Genomic DNA, 8,099 nt, shown 5'->3' on the forward strand with positions numbered 1-8,099 from the left:
CCATCTAATATGCTTAAGGTTGAGGTGTTCATGAGAGTGCATTGTCTGCACTGAGCACTTGAGACAGATGGAAATGAGATTTTGGACTGTGGGTGGGCAGGATAACTTAAGAGAAACATACAGAAGCTAGAGAGGAAGAGAGTTCATTCCACAATGAAGGACAGTTCTATCTGCTCTGTACATAAAGAGCTGGCAATAATAACCTGAGTCTTCTCATGATCTTACATTTAAAGTTTGTATTGTTCTATCTCAACTAGAGACAGATAAATCCAACCATTTTGGATTCTCATTTTTAACATAAGAACATAAGAAGAGCCTGCTGGATCAGGCCAGTGGCCCATCTAGTCCAGCATCCTGTTCTCACAGTGGCCTACCAGGTGCCTGGGGGAAGCCCGCAAGCAGGACCCGAGTGCAAGAACACTCTCCCCTCCTGAGGCTTCCGGCAACTGGTTTTCAGAAGCATGCTGCCTCTGACTGGGGTGGCAGAGCACAGCCATCATGGCTAGTAGCCATTGATAGCCCTGTCCTCCATGAATTTGTCTAATCTTCTTTTAAAGCCATCCAAGCTGGTGGCCATTACTGCATCTTGTGGGAGCAAATTCCATAGTTTAACTATGCGCTGAGTAAAGAAGTACTTCCTTTTGTCTGTCCTGAATCTTCCAACATTCAGCTTCTTTGAATGTCCACGAGTTCTAGTATTATGAGAGAGGGAGAAGAACTTTTCTCTATCCACTTTCTCAATGCCATGCATAATTTTATACACTTCTATCATGTCTCCTCTGACCCGCCTTTTCTCTAAACTAAAAAGCCCCAAATGCTGCAACCTTTCCTCGTAAGGGAGTCGCTCCATCCCCTTGATCATTCTGGTTGCCGTCTTCTGAACCTTTTCCAACTCTATAATATCCTTTCTGAGATGAGGCGACCAGAACTGTACACAGTATTCCAAATGCGGCCGCACCATACATTTATACAACGGCATTATGATATCGGCTGTTTTATTTTCAATACCTTTCCTAATTATTGCTAGCATGGAATTTGCCTTTTTCACAGCTGCCGCACACTGGGTCGACATTTTCATCGTGCTGTCCACCACAACCCCGAGGTCTCTCTCCTGGTCGGTCACCGCCAGTTCAGACCCCATGAGCGTATATGTGAAATTAAGATTTTTTGCTCCAATATGCATAATTTTACACTTGTTTATATTGAATTGCATTTGCCATTTTTCCGCCCATTCACTCAGTTTGGAGAGATCTTTTTGGAGCTCTTCGCAATCCCTTTTTGTTTTAACAACCCTGAACAATTTAGTGTCGTCAGCAAACTTGGCCACTTCACTGCTCACTCCTAATTCTAGGTCATTAATGAACAAGTTGAAAAGTACAGGTTCCAATACCGATCCTTGAGGGACTCCACCTTCTACAGCCCTCCATTGGGAGAACTGTCCATTTATTCCTACTCTCTGCTTTCTGCTTCTTAACCAATTCCTTATCCACAAGAGGACCTCTCCTCTTATTCCATGACTGCTAAGCTTCCTCAGAAGCCTTTGGTGAGGTACCTTGTCAAACGCTTTTTGAAAGTCTAAGTACACTATGTCCACTGGATCACCTCTATCTATATGCTTGTTGACACTCTCAAAGAATTCTAATAGGTTACTGAGACAGGACTTTCCCTTGCAGAAGCCATGCTGGCTCTGCTTCAGCAAGGCTTGTTCTTCTATGTGCTTAGTTAATCTAGCTTTAATAATACTTTCTACCAGTTTTCCAGGGACAGAAGTTAAGCTAACTGGCCTGTAATTTCCGGGATCCCCTCTGGATCCCTTTTTGAAGATTGGCGTTACATTTGCCACTTTCCAGTCCTCAGGCACGGAGGAGGACCCGAGGGACAAGTTACATATTTTAGTTAGCAGATCAGCAATTTCACCTTTGAGTTCTTTGAGAACTCTCGGGTGGATGCCATCCGGGCCCGGTGATTTGTCAGTTTTTATATTGTCCATTAAGCTTAGAACTTCCTCTCTCGTTACCACTATTTGTCTTAGTTCCTCAGAATCCCTTCCTGCAAATGTTAGTTCAGGTTCAGGGATCTGCCCTATATCTTCCACTGTGAAGACAGATGCAAAGAATTCATTTAGCTTCTCTGCAATCTCCTTATCGTTCTTTAGTACATCTTTGACTCCCTTATCATCCAAGGGTCCAATTGTCTCCCTAGGTGGTCTCCTGCTTTGAATGTATTTATAGAATTTTTTGTTGTTGGTTTTTATGTTCTTAGCAATGTGCTCCTCAAATTCTTTTTAGCATCCCTTATTGTCTTCTTGCATTTCTTTTGCCAGAGTTTGTGTTCTTTTTTATTTTCTTCATTTGGACAAGACTTCCATTTTCTGAAGGAAGACTTTTTGCCTCTAAGAGCTTCCTTGACTTTGCTCGTTAACCATGCTGGCATCTTCTTGGCCCTGGCGGTACCTTTTCTGATCTGCGGTATGCACTCCAGTTGAGCTTCTAATATAGTGTTTTTAAACAACTTCCAAGCATTTTCGAGTGATGTGACCCTCTGGACTTTGTTTTTCAGCTTTCTTTTTACCAATCCCCTCATTTTTGTGAAGTTTCCTCTTTTGAAGTCAAATGTGACCGTGTTGGATTTTCGTGGCAATTGGCCAGTTACATGTATGTTTAATTTAATAGCACTGTGGTCACTGCTCCCAATCGGTTCAACAACACTTACATCTCGCACCAGGTCCCAGTCCCCACTGAGGATTAAGTCCAGGGTTGCCGTCCCTCTGGTCGGTTCCATGACCAACTGATCTAGGGAATAGTCATTTAGAATATCTAGAAACTTTGCTTCTTTGTCATGACTGGAACACATATGCAGCCAGTCTATGTCTGGGTAGTTGAAGTCACCCATTACTACCACATTTCCTAGTTTGGATGCTTCCTCAATTTCATATCTCATCTCAAGGTCTCCCTGAGCATTTTGATCAGGGGGACGATAGATCGTTCCCAGTATTAAGTCCCTCCTGGGGCACGGTATCACCACCCACAACGATTCTGTGGAGGAGTCTGCCTCTTTTGGGGTTTCAAGCTTGCTGGATTCAATGCCTTCTTTCACGTACAGAGCGACTCCGCCACCAATACGTCCTTCCCTGTCCTTCCGATATAGTTTATATCCAGGAATAACTGTATCCCACTGGTTTTCTCCATTCCACCAGGTCTCGGTTATGCTCACTATATCAATGCTCTTCTCTAAGACCAAGCACTCCAGTTCTCCCATCTTGGTTCGGAGGCTCCTAGCATTAGCGTACAGGCACTTGTAAGCAGTGTCTCTCTTCAAGTGTCTTTGGCACTTGTGGTTAGGCCTGTGGTAATTTTGCTCTTCTGAATTTATATCCTGTGCCCCTGCTCTCACAATGCCTACTTCTAGGCCTACCCCTTTTAAAATTTCATCATTTCTTTGGTTTTTATCCCAGGGGGGAGGTTTATTCCGAACCGGACCTTTCTCAGCTCCTGTCGGGTTTCCCCCCTCAGTCAGTTTAAAAGCTGCTCTGCTACCTTTTTAATTTTAAGTGCCAGCAGTCTGGTTCCATTCTGGTTCAAGTGGAGCCCGTCCCTTTTGTACAGGCCCGGCTTGTCCCAAAATGTTCCCCAGTGCCTAACAAATCCGAACCCTTCCACCCGACACCATCGTCTCATTCACGCATTGAGACTGCGAAGCTGGGCCTGTCTGGCTGGTCCTGCGCGTGGAACCGGTAGCATTTCACAGAAAGCCACCTTGGAGGTCCTGGCTTTCAGCATCCTACCTAGCAACCTAAATTTTGCTTCCAGGACCTCACGGCTGCATTTCCCCATGTCGTTAGTGCCAACGTGCACCACGACCACTGACTCCTTCCCAGCACTGTCTACCAAACTATCTAAACGACGGGCGATATCCGCAACCTTCGCACCAGGCAGGCAAAACACCTTGCGGTCTACACGCCCATCACACACCCCACTGTCTATGTTCCTAATGATCAAATCACCCACTACAAGGATCCCTCCACCCCCTGGAGATATATCCTCGGCACGAGAGGATAGCTGCTCATCCCCCAAGGAATGGGTCCCTTCTAAGGGATCGTTTCCCTCTTCCTCAGCTGGATGCTCTCCTTCCCCGAGACCATCGTTCTCCATGATAGCAGGAGAGCTATCATCGTTGGAGTGGGACACAGCTATAATGTCCCTGAAGGCCTCCTCCACACACCTCTCTGCCTCTCTCAGCTTTTCCAGGTCCGCCACCTTGGCCTCAAGGAAATGAAGTCGTTCCCGGAGAGCCAGGAGCTCATTGCACCGAGAGCACACCCACGACTTCTGTCCAACAGGCAGATAGTCGTACATGCTGCAGGCGGTGCAAAACACTGGAAAGCCCCCACACCCCTGCTGGCTTCTTACCTGCATAGTTTTGTTTAAGGTTTATTACGTCAATGGGTTGGAGACTGCGGTTTAGTTGAGGTCAGGGAACAGACGGGCAGAGTGGGGGGCCCTGGCCTCCTCGCCCTGCTGCCGAACTCGCCTTGACGCTTTGTCAGCTGGGGCCTTGACGCTTCGTCAGCTGGGGCTCCCTCTAGCTCGTGGAGCAGGATATTTTTCCAATATTAAGTTTAGTTTGCCGCATTTTTGCACCAGTTTCTTTCATTTATGAATCAAATGAACAATGCATAATAATAATAATAATAATAATAATAATAATAATATCCCACCCACCCAGTAGGAGCCCAGGGCGGCAAACAAAAATACTAAAAACACTATAAAACATCATAAAAACAGACACTGAAAACATATTAAAACAAACCATCTTTAAAAACACCCTTTTAAAAAAAGCTTAAAAAATATATTAGAAAGCAATTCCAACACAGACCCAAGCTGGGATAATGTCTCTACTTAAAAGGCTTGCTGAAAGAGGAAGGTCTTCAGTAGGTGCCGGAAAGGTAACAGAGATGGTGCCTACCTAATATTTAAGGGGAGGGAATTCCAAAGGATAGGTGCCTCTACATTAAAGGTTCGCTTCCTATGTTGTGCAGAACAGACCTCCTGATAAGATCATATCTGCAGGAGGCCTTCACCTGCAGAGCACAGTAATTGACTGGATATATAAGGGGTAAGACAATACTTCAGGTATCCCGGTTCTATGCTATATAGGGCTTTATACACCAAAACCAGAATCTTAAACTTGGCCCAGTAGCTAACAGGCAGCCAGTGCAATTCTTTCGGCAGAGGGGTGACACTTTGATGATACCCTGCCCCAATGAGCAGTCATTCTGCCATATTTTGTACCAGCTGCAGCTTCTGGACCAACCTCAAGAGCAGCCCACATAGAGCACATTACAGTAACTCATCCTGGAGATTACCAGTGCATGGACAACAGTGGTCAGGCTATCCCAGTCCAGAAACAACCATAGCTGTCTTACCAGCTGAAGCTGGTAAAAGGCACTCCTAGCCACTGAGGTCACCTGGGCCTCTAGAGACAAAGATGGATCCAGTAGCACCTCCAGACTATGGATCTGCTCTTTCATAGGGAGTATGACCCCATCCAAAGCAGGCAACTGACCAATTATCTGAACTCGGGAACCACCAACCCACAGTGCCTCCATCTTGCTAGGATTCACACTCAGTTTATTGGCCCTCATCCAGCCCACCACCAAGTCCAGGCATCACACTAGGTCTTGCACGGCCTCTCCCAATTCAGATGTTACAGAGAAACAGAGCTGGGTATCATCAGCATACTGTTGACACCTCACCCCAAATCTCCTGATGATCATTCCCAAAAGCTTCATATAGATGTTAAACAGCATTGGAGATAAGATGGTACCCTGTGGTACCCCAGAGCACAACTGCCATGGGGCTGAAAATCACCCAATCCTGTTCTCTGAAAATGACCCTGGAAGTAGGATCAGAACCACTGAAAATGACCCTGGAGGTAGGATCGGGCTGAAAATCACCCAATGCTGTTCTCTGAAAATGATCCTGGAGGTAGGATCGGAACAGTGCCTCCAATACCCATTTCACCAAGTCGGTTCAGAAGGATACCATGGTCAATAGTATCAAAAGCCACCAAGACATCAAGTATCAAGTAAGAATAACAGGGTCACACTCCCCCTGTCCATCTCCTGATAAAGGTCATCTGTCAGGGTGACCAAGGCTGATTCAGTCCCATAACCAGGCCCGAACCCAGACTGTATTGGGTCAAGATAATCTGTTTCATCCAAACGTACATGCAATTGCTGTACCACAACCCTCTCAATCACCTTCCCTAAAAAGGGGGTATTTGCGACCGGGTCAGATCACCACCTCTTTCAGGATGGCTGGACACTCACTCCCGCAATGACGTGTTGACCACACCCTGGATCCACTTGGTTTTATACACAATTCCCCATTCTGTACAAACTTTTTGTCTTCTTTTGGTTGGAGAACTACAGTGCAAAATTCACAGAAGCGTTAATTTTGTAGGATGCTGCATTTCAGTTCACATACTGTTTGGGAAGTGCAATTTCTCCCCCATCCCTACTCCCAACATGGTGTTTTCTCACTGACAATTGCTAATATGTATTAACAGCTGGTGAGATCCAAGTAACAGTTAAGATGACCTGCTTGATTCCCATATCAAAACACTTTTTTGGTGTGTGTTTCCAGTTGCTGTTCATCAGTCTATCAGGAGCACTTTGCCTGATGGACTGGAGCCGCAAATACCCATTTGGCAGTGGAGTCACTGCTGCTTACCAGGAGTGAGAGATGCAAGGCAGCAGCAAGATCAGGGCTGTGAGAATGCACTGATGGAGCCAATCTGGCACTCCTGCTGGTGCACTTGTGAAGCCCTGTCCTCACCACCACCTTGGCCCTTGCCTGCCTGGTCAGTAGCCCTGTGCTAGAAGGCTATCGCTGTAACTCCACCCCACTGAGTAAGTCACTCCTGCAGTCTTATCTTCAGTCCTGCAGGACTTTCCAAGCTGACTGTGAAAGGTGACCCGAGTAAAAACAGAGGAGAGCTGCAAGAAACTGTGGCAGTCATGTTTAATGTCGGAATTAATTGCATATTTCCCATACTCTGTCCCTAATTATTACATCCTTTATCCAAGATATTGCACAGAAATATAAAATCAGAGCAAAAGGGATGTCAATGATCATACAGCAGTAACCCATGACCAAAGCTTGGCAAAGTTACTTTTTTGAACTACAACTCCCATCAGCCCCAGCCAGCATGGCTGTTGTAGTTCAAAAAAGGTAACTTTGCCAAGCTCTGCCCATGACTCAGCACAGACAAGATTTCAAGAACTGCAACAGCCATGCCAGGTTCTCATCTCATCCCCTCTTAACCCTCCCCCCGAAATCCCTCAACTTTCCTACCTGAATCTGCTGTTGAAATTTAAACCCATTGCTTCATATCTGCATCCCAGTACCTTTGATAAACAGCTTTTGTGCCCCGTTGTTTAGGACAGCATTTTGGTTAACTTAAAGTTGTAGAAAGCCTTGATTAAAATGGCTCCTTCTAGGATGGAAGGTATTTTTTCCCCTGCTTTTAAATGAATGTGTGTGTGTGTGTGTGTGTGTGTGTGTGTGTGTGTGTGTGTGTGGATAAACACTGCAGTACATTTGTTCTATATTATATTGTTTCAATCATTATTTGATTATATTGTATTTTCTGTATTTTATTTTTTTCCTGTAAATTGCTTCAAGACTTCCACTGGTTGTGAGAAGCAATTTGTTCTAATTTGGGGCAGAATGCCGCAATGGGAGTGGTGCTATGGCATGATGTAAAGAAGATTCCTACCCACACTGGCCCAGTGTTAGTTCATGTGGACATATATTAACAGGCAAATCAATCAACAGATTCAAAGCCATATAGCTCCTTAAAGACAAGGCCACACCATTCTTTCAGCACTTCCAGACTATTTTCAGGTGGGATTCAATCACATACCAGAAAATTCAGATGGTGCAATTACAGTTGATTGGAAAGTCTTGTGCAACAAACCTTCTCCCAAAGACTGGACTTTTTGTGATTAAGGAAAGTGATGGGCAAATACACTAGCTTAAGTGTGGGATAACGCTTGCTTGATGCAACGTGGTCTAACCTCCTTGCAAACCAGT

This window comes from Rhineura floridana, chromosome 3 (genome assembly GCF_030035675.1).
Source record: "Rhineura floridana isolate rRhiFlo1 chromosome 3, rRhiFlo1.hap2, whole genome shotgun sequence".
NCBI lineage: Eukaryota > Metazoa > Chordata > Lepidosauria > Squamata > Rhineuridae > Rhineura > Rhineura floridana.